This window comes from Lynx canadensis, chromosome D4 (genome assembly GCF_007474595.2).
Source record: "Lynx canadensis isolate LIC74 chromosome D4, mLynCan4.pri.v2, whole genome shotgun sequence".
NCBI lineage: Eukaryota > Metazoa > Chordata > Mammalia > Carnivora > Felidae > Lynx > Lynx canadensis.
The window spans coordinates 3,017,680-3,037,303 of record NC_044315.2 but is presented as its reverse complement, the minus strand read 5'-3'; the positions used below and the strand labels follow the sequence as shown (position 1 = coordinate 3,037,303).

The following is a 19,624-nucleotide window of genomic DNA, read 5'->3' as shown; positions in this document are numbered from 1 at the left end:
TCCCCGGGGGGAGGACAGGCCCCTGCAGACCCCCTGTCTGCACCGCAGTCCCGTGCAGGGCAGCGAGATGGTCCGGGGTGCACGGGAGGGAAATCCAGTGGGGAGGGGTGCGGAGAGGAAGAGCCTCATTGAGAAGGGCGGCTGAGGAAGGGAAGACAGCACCATGCCTGGGTTGGGGAGGAGCGCTCCAGGCAGAGGGGACAGCAGCTGCAAAGGCCCTGAGGCAGCAGTGTGCCTCCTGCGTTCAGAGGACGTGGGGAGCCTGGGGGCTTCTTGGCGCTGGGGGTCCTGAGATGGGAGCCGTGGAGCCAAGAGTTTGGAAAGGCCTGCAGGCTTCCGGGGAGAAGGGAGCACCTGGGGTGCAGGGTGCCCACGTAGGAGGCCGTAAGGTGGTCTGGAGAGAGGATGGAGACACAGGCGAGGGTGCAGCAGCCGGACTGGGACGATGGCCCGGTTGCCTCTTGCTGAAAGGTGGAGCCTGGGGTGGGTGGGGGCCAAGGATGCCCTTAGGTCTGGCCGATCGACTAGAGAGTGGAGGCCAGCCCCCCGCTCCCCCAGGAGGTGTCGGCGGACCAGCCGGGGCAGAGGGCCAGTCTCCCGGAGGGTGGGCACCCTGCCTGGGGAAAAGCCTCATTCGTTCGTCCGTCTGTCAGCTGAGGTTGGCTGTGCGGGACGCGGGACGGGCCAGCCCCCGGGGAGCCCCCGCCACAACTGGAGAGACGGGTCAGGTGCACGAAGGTACGAAGGTGGGGCGTGGCAGGGTTCCCAGGGGTCTCAGCAGGTGGCTGTGCGCCGGGTGGGGGCGGGGGGAGCGGCAGAGGTCCTAAAGGGCACCCACTGAGCTCTGCGGGGTGCTGGCCGCCGAGGCATCTGGAAGCAGGGCTGGGAGTGTGGGAGAGGCAGAGGCCACCCATGGGGAGCCCTGGCCTGGTTTTCGGAGTCTGTGCAGCCTGTGTGGTTGGGGACAGGAGTGGCTTTAGGAAGGAGGCGCCTCCCTCCTCCAGCGCAGACCTCCTACCCTACCCTCCTCATGCCTGTCCCCCCCCGGGAAGGACAAGTCACCACCCAGGGACATGGACGGCCCCACCTCTGGGTCAAGCGGGGCCCTCATTTTTGCAGGCACATCTGCCTGCTGCCTCACTGTAAACCCGGAGGGGCCAGGTTGTGTTCATCACAGAGGAGAGTTCGTGTGTCTTGTGGTCTCGGCCGTATTTGGGGGAGGAGGCCGTATTTGGGGATTACTGACCGGCCCGGGCTCCCTCGTGAACTTGGACCGGGTCCCACTTGGAGCCACCCGCCCAGGCTCCGGGATTGGTGTTGTGGTCCCTTGTAGCATGCTGAAGAGTGGCCCCCAAAGAAGTCACGTCCCAGGCCCTGGAACTTGAGTGCCACCTTGTCTAGAAACAGGCTCTATGCCGATGTGATTCAGTTATGGACGTTGTGGGGAGGTGACCCTCGGTTGCCGGGTGGGCCTGAAATGCCATCACAGTGGCCTTCTGCGAGGAGGTGGCAGGGGCGGGCAGGGAGGCTGAAACACAAGAGAGGGTGACGTGAACACAGGAGCTGAGATTAGAGTGGTTTGGGCACGAAGGCTGGTTTTAGGTGGCAGCTTGACGGGCCGCCGGTGCCCACGTACTTGGTCTGGCAGCCTTCTGGGCATGACTGTGAGGGTGTTTCTGGATGAGATTAGCGCTTGAATCAGAGGGCCCAGGAAAGCAGACTCCTCCTCAGTGGGGGTGGGCCTTGTCCAATCAGGTGAGGGCCTGGATGGAGCAGAGAGGCAGAGTAAGGGAGAACGCCCTCTCTGCTAGGCTGCTTTGGGCTGGGTTGTGGTTCTGTCCCGCGTTCAGGGCTGGCCTGGACACACCATCTATCCTCCTGGGTCTCCAGCTTCAGCCTGCATGACTGCGTGATCTGATTTATTATACTAAATCTCTTTACGTGTACACGTCCTGTCGATGCTTTTCCTCTGGGGACCCCGACTAACCCAGTGGCCACAGATTAAGGGATGCGGGCAGCCACCAGAAGCTGGCAGGGGCAAGGGAGGGTCCCGTCCGGAGCCTGTGGAGGGGCCGCGGCCCTGCTGACACCATCATCTCAGCCCGGTGAAACCGATTTCAGACTCGTGGCCTCCAGAACAGCAAGAGAATAGATTTCTGTTGTTCTGAGCCACCCGGTTTGCGGTCCTCCGTTCGAGCTGCCGCAGGAAAAGAAGCCAGTATACACAGCCAGTATAAACAGTGCTCCCCTAAATACCCTGGCCACACGCACAGGCTGTTATTCAGTGCGTGGATTTCAGGGAGCGGGACCACTGGGTCAGGGCGTGGGTCTCTTTGTTTTGTAGATCTTGCCAGAGAGGTTTGCCAGCGTATCTAACGGCTGGTCTTTTCCCCGTGAGGACGTGCGCCTGCCCTGAGCCCGGCCTGCGTTCTCAGCAGTGGGCGTGCGGGGTCTGTCCGACTGTCAGTGTGCAGGGGACGCGGCCGCGGCTTTGCTACGTGACGCGTGTGTCCCTGCGTGCTGGTGAGGTAGGGTCTCTGCGTTCTTGTTCCTCCCGGGCTGTGTCTGTGTCGCCCATTTGTAGGGCTGTTTGTTACAGAGACTGGTGATCCCTTGCCGCCTTGAATATGCTTGTTCCTTGCCCTGCTGTTCGCTGCTCACTGTCGTCGGTGTGTCCTTTATCATCAGGATCAAGTCCTTTTACGCTTGACTGTGTCTGTGTGTCTTCTACGACTTCTGGCTCCGGCGTCTGGGAGGCAGATCAAACGGCTGTCCCTTGATTGCCTGGCTCGCACCGTATCGTCTTGTGTACTTGGGTCCAGCCCTCGAGCGTGTCTAGGGTGCTTCTGTACAACGTGGAATGAGGTTTTCGAGGGAGGGGAGTCCGCGTTTATGTCCTTCCAGTGTCCCGGCACAAATCGATAATCCACCCTTCCACCTGTGAATCGAGCTTCCGCTCTGCTCTGCGTCACTCCCCCGTCAGCGGGGCCCCTCTGGGGACTGTCCATCCCCCCCCCCCCCCCCCCCCGAGCCGTGCGCCAGCACCTGACAGGTAGCAGCTGTACCGGGTGTTCCCGTGCTGGTGAAGGAACCCCCTTCCCTGCGCTCCGTGACACGAGGGGGCGTCGCGTGAGTGTGCGTGCACGTTGACGCGTTTCTCATGGCCTCTGGGCGGAGGGCGGTCCGGGTGGACGTACGATAGCGCGGCCAGGGGCAGCAAGGAGGACGGCGGGGTGGTGATGGGAGGGAGAGCCAGGCAGAAAGGGACACGGAAACTGTCGCGTCGTGTACGATTACCCCTCTGTGCACACAGGTGATTGAGCAAGTGAAACAGTATCAGAGGAACGAGGCATCAGACAGGCAGCAGGGTTATCCTGGGGGAGAGACAAGACCGCACATCACACTGGCTCCGCCACTGTATCGGGATGTGCCGTGGCGTGGGTTTCCTCTGGGTGTGGGTGTTCTTACTTTGTACACGGTGAGGTGTGCGTGTGGATGGTGCGGGTGTGGGGGGGGGGCAGTGCACATGCACCATGAGGGTGTGTGTGCGGGAGCGTGCGTGCATGGTTGGGGTGCGTGTGCGGGAGCGTGCGTGCATGGTGTGAGGGGGGTAGTGCACGTGCACGGTTGAGGAGTGTGCGTGCACCATGAGGGTGCGTGTGCGGGAGCGTGCGTGCACGGTGGACGAGTGCGCATGCAGGTGAGGGTGCGTGTGCGGGAGCGTGCGTGCATGGTGCGAGGGGAGAGTGCACGTGCACGGTGGAGGAGTGCGCATGCACGTGAGGGTGCGTGTGCAGGAGCATGCATGAATGGTGGGGATGCGTATGCGGGAGCCTGCATGCATGGTGCGAGGGGGGGAGTGCGCATGCACATGAGGGTGTGTGTGCGGGAGCATGTGTGCATGGTGTGGGGTGCGTGTGTGGGAGCGTGCATGCATGGTGCGAGGGGGGAGTGCACGCATGGTGGAGGAGTGCGCATGCACGTGAGGGTGCGTGTGCGGGTGCATGGTGGGGGGGGGGTGGGGGGGAGTGCGTGTGCACGGTGAGGGTGGGGGGGGACTGCGCGTGCACCATGGGGGTGTGTGTGCATAGTGGAGGGCCGACGTGCACGGTGGGGCGTGTGCGTGCACGTTGTGTGTGCAGATGTACCATATCGTACACAGGTACCACGTGTGTGACTTTGGCTGCCCTCGCAAACTCATACCCAGGCACTGACTCAGACCCTGTGAACAACGGTTCCTTGCTTCTCCAGATGCCCTCTGTGCCCTGCTGTACTGCCCGAGCTGGGATGGCCCCACCCCTGCTGGGAGCCCGGTGAGGTCAAGGCCGGCACTTACCCGCCTGTGACCCCGGCCCCACCCACAGCACAGGGGCAGGGGTGCCTTGAGCATCATGCCCGGCACCCACAGGGCTGAAAGCTGGCCGGTCCGCAGGAAGACACCGGCCTGAGCAGGCGTGGGGCGGGGTGGGTACGGGTGCCGCAGGCCAGGGCTGTCCAGTCCCGCTCTGCCCCCGCAGGCCCTCCTTTGGTGGCTGCTGGTGGCCCAGCCTGCCCCACAGGTGGCAGGCACGGGTGGGTGGGGACCAGGGTACACATGCCAGGCAGGCTTATTTCTTTCCCAAATACCCGTGTGACAGAGTCTCCGCAGGAGCAGATTGTGGTACATCTGCTCCAAGGTCAGTGGAAGGTGAACTGGGAGCCTCCCTAGGGAGAAAGATGGGGGAGCAGGCCCCGTGGGCAGGAGAGGAGGATGGGGGGCGGACCCCATGGGCAGGAGGGGAGGATGGAGAGCAGGCTTCCCAGGGAGGAGGAGAGGACAGGGAGCAGGCCCTCTGGGGAGGACGGAGAGCAGGACCCCGTGGTCAGGAAGGGAGGGTGGAGAGCAGACCCTCTGGGCAGAAGGGAAGGACGAGAGGACAGGGAGGAGGCCCTCTGGGGAGGAGGGGAGGACAAGGAGTAGGCTCTCTGGGAGGAGGAGAGGCTGGGGAGGACAGAGAGCAGGCCCTCTGGGGAGGAGGGGAGGACGAGGAGTAGGCTCTCTGGGAGGAGGAGAGGCTGGGGAGGACAGAGAGCAGGCCCTCTGGGGAGGAGGGGAGGACGAGGAGTAGGCTCTCTGGGAGGAGGAGAGGCTGGGGAGGACAGAGAGCAGGCCCTCTGGGGAGGAGGGGAGGACGAGGAGTAGGCTCTCTGGGAGGAGGAGAGGATGGGGAGGACAGAGAGCAGGCCCCTCTGGGGAAGGGGAGGACGAGGAGTAGGCTCTCTGGGAGGAGGAGAGGATGGGAAACAGAGAGCAGGCCCTCTGGGGAGGGGAGGACGGGAGTAGGCTCTCTGGTAGGAGAGAGGCTGGGGAGGACAGAGAGCAGGCCTCTGGGGAGGAGGGGACGAGGAGTGGCTCTCTGGGAGGAGAGAGGCTGGGGAGGACAGAGCAGGCCCTCTGGGGAGGAGGGAGGACGAGTAGGCTCTCTGGGAGGAGGAGAGGTGGGGAGGACGTCTCGTGGGGGGAGGACGGAGAGCAGGACCCCGTGGTCAGGAAGGAGGGTGGAGAGCAGACCCTCTGGGCAGAAGGGGAGGACGAGAGGACAGGAGGAGGCCCTCTGGGAGGAGGGGAGGACAAGGAGTAGGCTCGTGGAGGAGGAGAGGCTGGGGAGGACAGAGAGCAGGCCCTCTGGGGAGGAGGGGAGGACAAGGAGTAGGCTCTCTGGGAGGAGGAGAGGCTGGGGAGGACAGAGAGCAGGCCCTCTGGGGAGGAGGGGAGGACGAGGAGTAGGCTCTCTGGGAGGAGGAGAGGCTGGGGAGGACAGAGAGCAGGCCCTCTGGGGAGGAGGGGAGGACGAGGAGTAGGCTCTCTGGGAGGAGGAGAGGCTGGGGAGGACAGAGAGCAGGCCCTCTGGGGAGGAGGGGAGGACGAGGAGTAGGCTCTCTGGGAGGAGGAGAGGATGGGGAGGACGTTCTCGGGGGGGGAGGACGGAGAGCAGGACCCTGTGGTCAGGAAGGGAGGGTGGAGAGCAGACCCTCTGGGCAGAAGGGGAGGACGAGAGGACAGAGAGCAGGCCCTCTGGGGAGGAGGGGAGGACGAGGAGTAGGCTCTCTGGGAGGAGGAGAGGATGGGGAGGACGTTCTCGGGGGGGGGGGGGACGGAGAGCAGGACCCTGTGGTCAGGAAGGGAGGGTGGAGAGCAGACCCTCTGGGCAGAAGGGGAGGACGAGAGGACAGGGAGGAGGCCCTCTGGGGAGGAGGGGAGGACGAGGAGTAGGCTCTCTGGGAGGAGGAGAGGATGGGGAGGACGTTCTCGGGGGGGGGGGGCGGAGAGCAGGACCCCGTGGTCAGGAAGGGAGGGTGGAGAGCAGACCCTCTGGGCAGAAGGGAAGGACGAGAGGACAGGGAGGAGGCCCTCTGGGGAGGAGGGGAGGACGAGGAGTAGGCTCTCTGGGAGGAGGAGAGGATGGGGAGGACAGAGCAGGCCCTCTGGGGAGGAGGGGAGGACGAGGAGTAGGCTCTCTGGGAGGAGGAGAGGATGGGGAGGACGTTCTCGGGGGGGGGAGGATGGAGAGCAGGCCCTCTGGAGAGGAGGGGAGGACGAGGAGTAAGCTCTCTGGGAGGAGGAGAGGCTGTGGAGGACAGAGAGCAGGCCCTTTGGGGAGGAGGGGAGGACGAGGAGTAGGCTCTCTGGGAGGAGGAGAGGACGGGGAGGACGTTCTCTGAGGAAGAGGGGAGGACAGGGAGCTAAGGAGGGTTTTGTGCAGGCCCAGGAGGGAAAGCCAGGAGCAGGAATCACTAGACTGGAGTCTGAGATGAGAAGGGCGGTGATCAGTGTCAGGAAGCAGCCGCGAACACAGGGGGTGCCTCGGGAGCCGGCATTCGGGACCCTACGGCCCTGAGGAGGAGCCCCCAGGCCTGAGGGGTTGGTACCATTTCCTCTCTCCTCTGGGTTCCCCTTACCCCCTTCTCCAGCCAGAGAGCTGTCCAGGCTGTGCCCAGAGCCCGGGGTCCCCCTGGAGATCAGTACCCCGGCCACGTGGTCCCCGGCCCTGCTGTGCTGGGCTCTCTCACCTCAGGGCCTCTGGGTTCCGTGCCTGGGAACTCACGTTCTGGCACGTGACTGGACGATGGCCCACCCACCACACAGACCCCCTGGAACATCCCCCGCGATGGCCTCTCCATCGAGGCCTTGGATTTCCTGGGGGGTCAGGGGCACGTTACTCGGAAGGGCCTGGGCTGTGTTTGAAGGGTGTGGAGCATGGCTTGCGTGGCTGATGTGTGGAGGGTGCCCCAGCAGAGGGCAGGGACGAGGGGGAGGGGGGTCCACGTGGCCGAGAACGGCAGTGGCGCTGCATGGGCTTTGTGCAGGGGAGGGGTCTCCGGGAGAGAAGCCTGTGCCCTGGGTGGGCCCCGCGAAGGTCAGGTTCAGAGAGAGGGTGATGGTCCATTGTCTGTCTGAACTGTTCTTGGGGACGCTGAGGCAGGATGTGCTCTGGGGCCGTGACTAAGACCAGAATTATATATGGTGTGTTGATGGGCCAAGTAGGTTGAATTAATGTTTAAAATTGGTACTGAGATGTGGTGAACCCGAACACAAGTCTGTGTTCATTTGGCCAAAATTTGTGCAGTGAGTTCTTTGCTACTTTTTTTTGTAAAGGAAAGTCAGTACGGTACCTGGCCTGCAAATACGGTTTTAAACAGTAGACACTTATGGGGCGCCTGGGTGGCTCAGTCGGTTGAGCGTCCAACTTTGGCTCAGGGCATGATCTCGCGGGCGGTGGGTTCGAGCCCCGCGTCGGGCTCTGTGCTGACAGCTCGGAGCCTGGAGCCTGTCTTCGGATTCTGCGTCTCCCTCTCTCCCTGCCCCTCCTCCATTCATGCTCTGTTTGTCTCTCAAAACATAAATAAACATTAAAAAAAATTAATAGTAGACACTTCTCTTGCTTCTTACTGAGCTCCGGGTGAACTCCGGGGCCGGCAGTCGTCCTGAGATGTGCCTGCTGAGCTAGCCTGGAGTCAAGTGCACTTCTTCTTTTTTTTTTTTTTTTCAACATTTATTTATTTTTGGGACAGAGAGAGACAGAGCATGAACAGGCGAGGGGCAGAGAGAGAGGGAGACACAGAATCAGAAGCAGGCTCCAGGCTCTGAGCCATCAGCCCAGAGCCCGACGCGGGGCTCGAACTCACGGACCGCGAGATCGTGACCTGGCCGAAGTCGGACGCTCAACCGACTGCGCCACCCAGGCGCCCCCAAGTGCACTTTTTCGATGGAAATGGGATCCAGTTCAAAACATCCTGTTCTTTAATTAGCCAGCGCAGGACTGTAAGTCTGAAAACATCCTCAAATTGCAACGCGTACTGCAGACTTCATAAACGTCTCAAGATAGGTAAATTGTATGCAATTGCAGTCAAAGAACATAATTCTGGAGTTCGTTGTCTCAAAATAGCTTTGAGGCCAGAAACATTCTTGGTCTGTCACAAATGACAGGATAAAGCATGTTCTTTTTTTTTTTTTTCAACGTTTATTTATTTTTGGGACAGAGAGAGACAGAGCATGAACGGGGGAGGGGAGAGAGAGAGGGAGACACAGAATCGGAAACAGGCTCCAGGCTCTGAGCCATCAGCCCAGAGCCTGACGCGGGGCTCGAACTCCCGGACCGCGAGATCGTGACCTGGCTGAAGTCGGACGCTTAACCGACTGCGCCACCCAGGCGCCCCAGGATAAAGCATGTTCTTAACGCAGGTGTCCCTGGGGCCACTGTCAGCCTGCGATGCGGGGGTTTGCGTCTGGTTTCCTTGCGTCTGATTTCCAGACCTGCTCAGTGCCCCCGGCTCCCCGGGCACCCGCCGTGGAGTGCGCCTTCTTGGACTTCCCACGCGTGCCGTCATGAGACCGGGGAGGCCCTGAAAGTTGCCCCAAACCCACGGGAGCCCGTGTGAGCTGCACCTGCTGTGGCCACCCTGCCTTTCCTTCTTCTCCTCCCCCTCCCCCTCCCCCTCCTCCTCCTCCTCCTCCTCCTCCTTCTCTTCCTCCTCCTCCTTCTTCGCCTGGTGCTGGGGGTGTGGTCCCCCAGGCTCTGGGAGGGCGGTGGAGGAGGGAGAGGTCCCGGGGACAGGAGCCTGGAATCAGGTGGCCTGTTCTGTGCAGGGCCTGCCTCCTTCTTCTCATCACCATCTTACTGCGTCTCCTGCCCCGGCTGCCTCATGGGTTCCTAGGCGCCCAGTTAGAAGGGGCAAGGGCTGTGCGCTTCCCGGCTGGGAGGGACCTCATCTTCGTGTGCTGGGCGCAGGGATCTTAGACCCAGAGGTGGGGACCCAGCACGTGTCTGTCCTGCCAGGCTGCACCCTGCACCTGTAGCACAGCGTCCGTCCATCGCGCAGACGTGGCCAATCCCTTTCTTGCTCATAACCAAGGCTCGAGCACTCGGCGTGTTGTGACGGTCACCTGTGCCCGCCCAGGTCACATTTCTGCTTCCTTCCGCGCTGGACGCGTCAGCCAGACCTCCGTCCTGGTGACCGCTGTGACGGGAGTCAGCACAGGCTGTAGGGGGCACACGTAGGTCAGTGTCCAATGTCACCGAGCACCGCTGTGTCCCAGGCCCGCGTCCTCCTCTTGTGGAGGGTGGGGTCGCCCGCGGCTTCTGTGGGAGCCTGCCCGCCCACCGCCCATGTCCTTGGGCTTGTTCGAGACCAGGGGGGGTGCCACCGTCTCCTCTGGGTGCCTATCTCCAGGCCTGCAGGGTCACACGGGTGCCAGTGCTGTGGGTGAGGTGCACCCACAGGGGCCAGGAGGCGGCGCTGGTCCCTCGCCAGCACTTGGTTTGGTTCCCCGGGTGAGTCGCGCTCTGCCCAGCTGTGCCGTGGCCCGCAATGTGCAGGTGCTCTGCCTACGTCCCTGCCTCGTCTGCCCTGACTGCAAACCCAGGCGCCCCGACCCTCCCCGTTTCCAAGGCCGGGTGCTCAGAGGGGCCGAGGGGCTCCCTCAGGGCCCCTCAGAGCCTGCATGCTCGCCTGTCCTCGTCCCGGAGCCCCAAGCCCTCGGTAACCGCGGTGGCCTGGCCTGCAGGACCCTCGGGCACTTACTGTGTGTCCTCACGTGGCTCTAAGTGGCCTTTCTCCTGGGGGAGCACACCCCTTCTCCTTCCTCGGCTGGGCCCTGAATGGGCCCACACACAAGAACAATCGAGCCCACATCGTGCACAGCCTGCCATTGATAGGGACGAGAATGGGGCAAGCGTGTTCCACGGCCCGAGGGAGGCTCACCGCACCGCCTTGTCCCGCTGCTGAAGGGCGCCTTGTGGTCCCCGAGGCTGGTCCCAGCGGCCCCGCCCAGGCTCGTCCCCGAGACCCCCCCTCCCCCGCGTCAGGACCAACGCCCCTGCAGCAGAGGTTCCCGGAGGCGCCCGAGGGCTGGGCCGCCGGCGGGGTCCTGAGCGCCGTCCTCCCGTGGCCAGTGCGGGAGCGCAGCCCCGGGAGAGGTGAGGCTGGCCGGGCGGGCGGCAGGGGTTTGGCGGGCGGCCAGACGTCCAGTGTGTTTCCTTTTTTCCTGTTTTACAGAGGACATGACTTGTCACGTTCCAGTAGAAAACCCAGAGCTCGCTCAAAGCCCTGGGTACGAGAATGTGTGAAAATCCGAGCTCGATCTTGCTGAGTGTTTGCCGCGTGTGGTGGTGTTTGACCCCTCCCCGAGGAACGGGGTTGCTGGCGGCCAGCCCCGCCTGGCTGGCCGGGGACCGTGCACAGGGCGGCTGGGTCCCTGGCGCACCTGTGTGTGTCATCAGCCCTGCGGACTGACGGACGACGGGCTGTCGTTTTCCCGGCTGTCGTGGCTCAGGGGAGGAGGAGGAGACAGCTGAGTTAAGGAGGCCGGCATCCTTCTGGCCCCCGTGACCGAGGCACGAATGGCCAGCCACCCTTCCCGAGGACCGGAGGAGCCTGTCCGTGAGAAGTCTGTCTGTCTGTCCCACTGGCCAGCAGGCGTGATTCTGGGCGGGCGCTCTGCTGGCCTGGGCATTGTCCCGGGTCCCCGCCTGGGGGGCTGATTCAGGTCCCCGTGGACGCATCTCGTGCATACTCTTCAAGGAAGCTGGTGAAGGCCGTGGGCGCCGTGGGAGTGGCCGGGGGCAGGGGACACCAGGCCTGGCTGTCCGGGGACGGCGCTGGGGAGGGCCGGTGTGGGTGGGATGTGTAGGCCAGGCTCCCGACGCTGGCAGCTCTGTGCAGGGGAGCGGTGCGGCTGCCGTGCAGGGTCTGGGCTGGGTCGTGGTGGGCACAGCCACGTGCACGCCAGGCGCCCTGTCCAGTCTGGCCTGGAGACCTGGGGCAGGTGCAGTCCCTGGGGGGGCGGGGCTGTGGGACAGGGCCAGAAGCACCAGGAAACCCGCAGCGCCTGCTTGAAGAGGCCGCCGGTGTTTAGGGGCCTCCTGAAAAGATGCTGTGCGGGGAGAGCCCGGGGTCTGGGAGCTGCTGGGGCTTGTTCTGAGCTTGGAATTCAGGCTGGAGGGGCTCTCCACAGGGTGCTTGTTAGCCTTCTAGAATTGGGGTAAAATTTGCATTTGAATGACCCGCTCTGGCCAAGATTGCCTTGGAATGTGTCGGTTTCCTGGTTGTTTTGCATTTCGAGTGAAGAGTCTCTTAGATCTTTATCCTACCAGCAGTTCTTAAAGCTAACAAACCCTACCTGAAGGTTGCCCTTCTCCTGATTTCCCTGCGTGCCCATCTGTGTTGGCACCTCCCACGCAGTGCAGGAACCCCTCCCCACCGTCCTGCAGGGAGCCCCCGGGGGCCTCAGAGCTCTCAGAAGGCAGACTGGTTATGTTCGGACTTCCCAGAATGAAAAATCACGTGTTGATTACTTCTCAGCATCAAGAAATCAGAAGTCCACCAAAAAAAGTAATTTGTTTTCTAGAAACAGAACCCAGGAGGTGTGCCCGTACGGGGCCACATGACCAAAGAGCAGGAGGGGTCTGTAGGGGCCTGCAGGAGGCAGAAGACTGGCTCCTGTGGACATCCATGTCCAAATCCCTGGAACCTGTGACTAGAGTTCACCCTTGAACAACGTGGGGGTTGGGGCACCGACCCCCGCACGGTTGGGAATCTGTGTGGAACGTTCGTCTCTGCAAAGGCTTAACCACTAATACGCTGAGTGTTGACCAGAAACCTGACTGATAACCATCAACAGCCAATTAACACTTATGTTGCATGTTGCTTGTATCCTGTGCTGTAAAGGAAGCTGGAGAAAAGAAACCGTCATTAAGGAAATGGTAAGGAAGAGAAAAGACATTTACAGGAGGAGACTGTATCTATTGAAAAAAATGCACGTGTAGGTGGACGGTGCGATTCAAACCCGTGTTGTTGAAGGGTCAACTGTACGTTACCAGTGGAGGGACTTCACAGGTGTGATTAAGTTCAGGCTCTTGAGATGGGGAGATTATCCTGGATTCTGTGGGCGGGGCCTAAATGTAATCACAAGGTTCCTAAATGAGAGAGAGTCAGGAGGGCAGAGAGGAGAGGGGGTGCTGCTGGTGAAGGGAGAGAAAAGCTTTTCCTCTACTCTCTTAGATCCTGTCAGTGGGGCCTGTGAATTAAACTGACAAATGACAGATTAACAGGAAAAAAAGGCACCTACGTTTTAATACCGTCACGTGCGCAGGAGCTTTTCAGAAAAGAAGTAAAAACCCAAGGAAGCAGTTAGACTTGGGGTTTGTGTAGCGTTGTAACCAAGGGCAATAAATTGGTAAGCGACGAGATAAAGGGAAGGCGGTTTGGGCTCCTAGGGGCCGTAAATTGTGGGCAGGTGACTAGGAAACTGGTAAGTAAGGGATGTTTCACAAGGTCCGGTCTGCAGAGTCATCTTGGTGCCTTCTCAGGGACACTTTTACGAAGGGAAATCTGTGTCCGGCTTTTATGCAGGACGCTATTTTCTCAGTTGCCTTCAGCTGAAAATAATCCTTCTGCCAAAGTGGCCTGCCTGGGCGTGGCCTGTTCTGACCCTCTTCACTGCCTCCTGAAGACAGAGGAAGGGACGAGATGAGCCCAGGAAGGTGGTGGCCTCAGGAAGCTGGAAAGGCAAGGGAATGGATTCCCCCCGGAGCCTCCAGAAGGACCCAGCCGATTCGTGGGTGCTGGCCCAGCAAGCCCCACGTCAGGCTTGTGAGCTCGGAACTGCCGTGTAACAGATTTATGTCGTGTGAAGCCACTGAGTTGGTGGTGATTTTCAGCCGTAGGAAACCAACGAGGCCCCTCGGGGTGCGGTCTTGCGCTCAGAGAAGCTTCGCGTCCATTTACAGGGACACAGCCACGAACGTGGCCACGCAGCGGAGAAGACGTGAAGGCCAGCGTGCAAGTGCATCGGGCTTGTGCAGACGGGGGCCGTGGGGGGCGACCCACGTGCATGTGCCCCCAGGACCCCGCTCGCTCCTGCTGCTGGTCTGGGACGGAGCTCTGAGCCACTCCCTGTAGGCGTGGGCGCAGCTGGTGCGTAGAGCGGCGGCAGCAGCTCGGGAGGAGCCGACGTCCCGCCGGTGGAGGACTGTACCCCGGGAGGGGACGGCGTGTGTCTTGGGACGTGTGTGGGGCTCGGCTTCTCTGAGAGGGATGGGGCGGGAGGGCGGGCCGTCCCTGGGCCAGGCCGGCCAGACCCCTTCCTGCCCCAGGGACCGGCCAGCGCTGTGCACGGGGTGTCATGCCGTCAGGGTCAGTTGGACGGGCAGGCCCCCGCGTGCACGCGCGGGGGAGGTGTGAGCGGGGCCACACGGGCAGCGGCCGATCCGGGCAGACGCAGCCAGCAGCCCCCGGTGCGCGTGAGGGCGGCTGCGGGTTCCAGATGCAAGAGCCCGCGGCCGACCCTGGGCGCGCCGCTGCTGCCACACTGCCCTGGTCGGAATGTGCCCCGTCACGGGTCCCCGTGTGTCCTCGCCCGTGAGGCCGGCTGGCTTGTACGTCCGTCAGCACATCCTGACCTTTCAGTTCCACACGCAGCCCCAGTCGGACCCCAGATGTCAGACCCCCTCCTTCCTCGGCCACGGTTCACGACTTGGGGTGCCTGTTTTCCAGCTCCGTGTTCGCGGGGGACACATGGGGGCTGCCATCCTTGCGGCTGAGGACTAGCTCTGTGTCAGCAGGGCCAGCGGATTTATTTCCTTTATGGTTGCTTCCGGCTTCTTCTGGAACGTCCTGAAAGCCAGATGGTTGGAGCCTTTCTCCAGCACCCGGCCCCCGACCCCCTCCTGCGGGCCCAATCGCAGGACGCGGGACCCCCACTGTCCCCGAACTCGGGTCTGGGGGGAAGTGCCATGCGTAGGGTACGATCTGAACCTCGAGTTTGGGGGAGGTGGCATCATACAGGAGCGAGAAGCGTGACACTTCCTGCCAGTCACTGTTGATGTCCCCACGGGGGGCCTTCGGGGGAAGCCCACGTCAGCTGCCTCTCCCAGACCCGTGGAGAACCACGGCTCAGCTGTCCCCCAGCTCTGACCCTGGACTCCCCTTGCTTGTCAGCTCCCACCCGGTTCCAGAACACGCACACACAGAGGCACAGAGCCATGCCACACACACACCCCACACACCTCCCACACGGCCACCACGCACATGCACACCAAGCACACATATAGTGGCCGACCTCACCTCAGGGCTCTTCTGGACCTCAGCCTGGAGAGTGTGGCCGGGAATCTTGGGAAGAGGGGTTCTTGTTCCAGAAAGCAGCCAGCACCCTCCTGACAGCCTCACTTCCTGGAGTCCGGCCTACACGGGGGCGGAGACCCTGACCCGCCCTCCACTGGGCGTCCCTGGGGGTGGTGGGGTGGTGGGAGGGGGCAGCCACGGGGCAGGAACCAGGTGGACGAGGCTGACTGTGACTGACCAGGCGGGCAGCCCGAGCGATTTTTCAGAAGTCTTACTGTGTCTCCCGGCCAGGGTCTGCCAGTCCGGAAACTCAAAAGGCTGGCGACAGGTGTCAGCCCTGGCCCCCGAGGGCAGTGCTGTGTGCGTTCTCCACTCACGGAGTTGGCCCTGGCGGAAGGGCAGAGTCACCGGGGGCAGAAGGTTCTAGAAGGGAGCAGACCCTGCTGGACCCTGCCCCTCGCTCCACATGCAAGGAGCCGTGTGACCTTCCGGCCACCCCTGTGTCCCCCCGAGACAAGTCATGGAGAGGTCAAGGGCTGAGTGCTGGGCCCTGGCAGCAGGCTGTGGAGCCCGGTCACCTTGGAGGGCACGGGAGGCACCTCTGACGCGGGGTGCCCGTCCCTGCGGGAGGGGACACGATGCTCCAGTGATCTAGAATCGGCAGAAGACGTGTCAACAGGAGGAAAGCAAGTGGAATTTCGTGAACAGGGGAGCCCCAAAGATCTGAGACGCTAAGAAGTGACCGAAGCAGCCTGGACAAAGAAACGGGGGGCTTGGGCTCCGGGAGCGCCGTCCCGCTCTGCAGCCTTCTCAGCCCCGTTCCCGGTCTCCGGCGACGCGGGTGCCTTCCGCCTCCTGGAGGAGGGGGGGTCCTTCGCACGGGGAGTGCATTTCCCGCTTCAGAGGACAAGGGGCCAGAGTGTCTTTCTCGCGAGGGCGGTTTCTCAAGCCCCTTGAATTCAACGTGTGCGGACGCCGTCACCTTGTGTTTCTGCCTCCCGGAACGTGGGAGTGCCAGCCCCCGTCTGAGCCCCTGTGTCCGCATCTTCCGGCGGGCTCTCCACCTGTCTCGACTTGGGGCGCCGAACCCCGAATGGGGGCAGGAGCTGCGGGGAGGAAGCACTGACGGCCGCGGTCTCAGGGCTGCACCTGCTGTGGTCGGGCGTGTATTTCTGTCTACACGGCCGGGCTCACCTGTCACGGGGTACGCGGTCAGCCCGGCTGGCTTTTTGTTTGCTCGCGGTGCTGTCATTAGGAAAGCCCCCCACCGCGTGTGCCTTAGTGTTTTGGGCTCTCACTGAGGCGGCTGTGATTGTGCCCCCTGTTAACAGCACCCCCTCAGATCTGGGCCCCCAGGTCCCCCTTAGGGTCCCCTCCTGGCTCTCCTCCGGGTGTGCGAAGCAGCGGCCCAGAGCATCACGGAGAGGCCACCCGGTCTGCTCTGACCACAGTCTGCCGGCCTGACCCCTGATTCGGTCTTGTTTGCAAAGGCCAGTGTGTACCCGGGTCCTCCCGTGACGGCCATTCAGGGCTCCCTCCCCCGACTGCAAGTGTTGGGGGCGGGGGGGTCAAGCCTGCCTCAGGTGGGTAGGCCGGCGTGGGCCTCGGCAGATGTGGGTGGAGGGATGGAGAAACCAAGGCAGGGCAGGAGCTGTGCCTGGCCAGCCTGGGGCAGCCCTGGGCCTGGCTGTTGGGGATGGCTCTGTGCCAGCCCGCTGGCTGCGTGGGTGCTGGTGACACTTTCTCTCTTCCGAGGCTCACGGTCCAACCACTGACCAATTCCGAGATCCCGTGGCAGCCACGCCTGAGAGTGGGGAGGGCCCTTTGCTTTATATCCCCCGAGAGACTGCCACGTCCCGGGGAGCCGGCCGGCTCATGCCCGTTACTAGACGTCTCAGGAACGTGCCTTCTGGGGAGTGCAGTGTCCGAGGCAGCCGGCTGTGCTCCCGCAGGCCTCACTTTCCGGGCCCCGGGGCCTGTGCAGGGTGCGCCCACGGGGGACCTCCCTCCTGGCCTCGGCCTCCACTTGGCTTCCTGTGTGACCCCGACCACCCGCCCCACCCCACCCCCGGGTCTTCTCCCTCTTTCTGCCTTAGAGTGTGAATGTCAGGTCCCTGCCCGGGTCAGTATTCACGCCAGCAGCTCCGGCTGTCAGGGCCCCCGAGTGAGCAGGTGCCGCTCTGCCCGGTGACATCCCTTAGGACTGGACTGAGGGTCAGAGGCGGAGACAGGAGCACACAGAAGCGCGATGACGAGGTGGCTTTCCTTGGCACTGAGGGCAAGCTCTCCCGCTCTGAGCTCTTTCCTGGGGGGGGGGGGGGGAGGGCAGGGAGGTGTACAAAGAGCTCAACCTGAAACCTGGCAGGTGGTCATTTTGCGGCTCTGCTGCGATGGGACCCTCTCCCCAGAGGCTCAGCAGACCCCGTTTTGTGCTGGGTCTGAATCACGTCATCACAGACAGCAGCAGTTCCGTCCTCTGTGCCGAGTGAGGGGTCTTATAAAAGCCCGTGCACGCGTGAGGCCAGCTCTGTCTTACAGCTCAGAACCTGAGGGCCAGAGCACGTAGGTGGCCCGGGTCACACGGCTCGAACCTGGGCGGCCAGGCCCTGATGCCCTCACTCCTGTTCATCCCTCTTGGCGGGTAAATGGGTGGCCAGCCCTCGGCGGGCGGGGCAGGGCACACGGACGTGGAGGAGGAGGAGGCATTGACCACGGAGAGATGAAGCCGTGAATGGCCCCTCCCGGCAGAGGGGGCCACGGGGACAGAGGTGTCCCTGAATGTGGCGGGAATGCGCTCCTGGGTGCTCAGGCCACCTCCCCATTCACTGCAGGGTAGCCTGAGAGGCTGAGAGACAGAATCTGGGGACACTGCAGATGTTTGCAAACAGCGTGGTGGTCCTGGAGGAGAAACGCTGAAAAGTGCATTTTCGAATATAAGAGAAATCAGGAGATAGAGTCCGAAGAAGGTGTCTAGAAATGCCCCTGAGGTCGCTGGCCCACAACTAGGTGCTGCTTGCAGCTGGCACCCATCCCCCACCCATCCCCGTGACAGGTGGTCACGGCCTGGCGCCGGGCCCGGAGATCGGGTGCACCTGGCCGCGGCGGGCTCACCTGAAAAGCAGGTAGCGCCGCCCCGGCGGGATCGCGGAGTCTGCGTGCGTGGGTGCTGGGTGCTTGGGGCGGGGGCCAGCCCGGGCCGCGCAGGGCGTGAGCCTCCCCGACCGCTTTTGACGTGAGTAAGGGGACGTTCGGTGCTGTTGTTTCCTGTCCTCCGTGCGTTTAATGATACATCGTGTCCATCCGTCCTCGTCCGTAAGCGTTGACCGGATGGTTTGTGTCGCCTGCATAGCGTGCTATGATGTTACTTACTTAGCCGGGTCCTGACGGCTACGCATTTAGACGATGAGTCTTCGCTGATGAGGCCGCGTGGACGTCAGCGTTCCCGGCTGGCGTCCTTCTGAACTGCTGAGGCCGAGGACACAGGCCTCCGGCGCTTGTCGGAGTCCTCGGGAGAGCCTGGCCGCCGCTCCGCCCTCACCGGGTGGGTTTTGCAGCCTGGAGGCAGGCACCCCCAGACAGGCAGTAACTTGTTTCCCACTCAAGACTGAGGGGCCCTTGGGGCGCCTGGGTGGCTCAGTCGGTTAAGCGTCTGACTGCGGCTCAGGTCACGAACTCCAGGTTTGTGGGTTCGAGCCCCGCTTCGGGCTCTGTGCTGACGGCTCGGAGCCTGGAGCCTGCTTCCGATTCTGTCTGTCTCTCTCTCTCTCCCCCCCTCTCTCTGCCCCTCCCTTGCTCACGCTCTGTCTCTGTCTCTCTCTCAAACATAAATATTTAAAAAAAAAAAAAAGATTGAGGGGCCCCAGTTCGCTGACACAGGGTCCATGCAGGTGTGTGTGTGAGGGGCCGCCCAGCGTGCCTCTCCTCTGGCTTTTCAGGGTAGAGGAGATGTGGCCCCAGGGACTGGATTGGGGGAGGGGTGGACAGGGGGGTCGGGCAAGCTCGGGCACGTGCTTCACATTTGTCTGTAAGGTGACAGACTATTGTGGAAAAATCCATCCGGCTCTGAAATTTTGTGACGAGTGCCCTCTCTGTGGCTGGGATTGCCATCCCAAGCCTGGGGCCTTTCCTGGGCAGCAAGGCGTGCCCACCTCCCTCAGGGCCACCCTCTCGGCCGCCCCCCGCCACCACCACCAGGCCGTCAGGGAGGAGCGGCAGCCTTGGAGGTGCTGATACAGCGTTTGCTTTAATGAGGGTTTATTGTCACCTGAGCGTACGTCCCCGTCTTGAGACAGCTTGACATTGAACACACACCTGGGGACCTCGTTCTGAGCACGAGACTTGTTGCCCTTCATTCCCTGTGCGGTCATCTGTTGGGGTCAGTTATTTGGTCGTGCGGTGCCTGGTGTTTATTTGGAAAGGCACGCTTCCCAGACTCCCAGGGGGGGCCCCGGTGCGCCGGCCGTGTTCAGGCGGTCCTTTATTTATTTATTTGTCATTATTTTTTTAATCTTTATTTTTGAGAAACAGCATGAGCGGGGGAGGGGCAGAGAGAGCGGGAGACACAGCATCCGAAGCAGGCTCCAGGTTCTGAGCTGTCAGCACAGAGCCTGACACGGGGCTCGAACTCAAGAACCCTGAGATCATGACCTGAGCTGAAGTCAGGCGCTTGACTGACCGAGCCACCCAGGCGCCCCCTCAGACCTTCCTTTATGACGCACCCGCTGTGCCCCTAATTTGAAGCACGTTTAAGATGTTGGCGAGAAGCTGGATTTAAAAGTGCCCGGTTAGGCCAGGTGTGTTTCCTAACTCGGGTCAGGGTCTCCTGCATAGGAGGGGCGTTTGCTCTCCGGCCCTGGGGAGTCCTAAGGTGGTGCTGGGGACAGTCTGGGGGCAAACGCCAGGTTTCAGGCTCTGAGTCCACTGCTGGCTGCTGGCATGACCTCCGGAAGTGTCCAGGGCTTGGTTTTCTTATGAAACAGGGATGGCGATGAGGACAGTGGTCCCTGGTTCATCGGTGTGGATG

General features: G+C 62.3%; 1 non-coding gene across 1 annotated transcript; it reads left to right on the top strand.

Moving 5' to 3' along the window:
• The first annotated feature begins 18,223 nt into the window (after positions 1 to 18,223).
• TRNAR-GCG lies at positions 18,224 to 18,308 on the top strand. Its single transcript has one exon. It is a non-coding gene; the product is annotated as a tRNA-Arg (tRNA).
• The last annotated feature ends 1,316 nt before the right edge of the window (positions 18,309 to 19,624 follow it).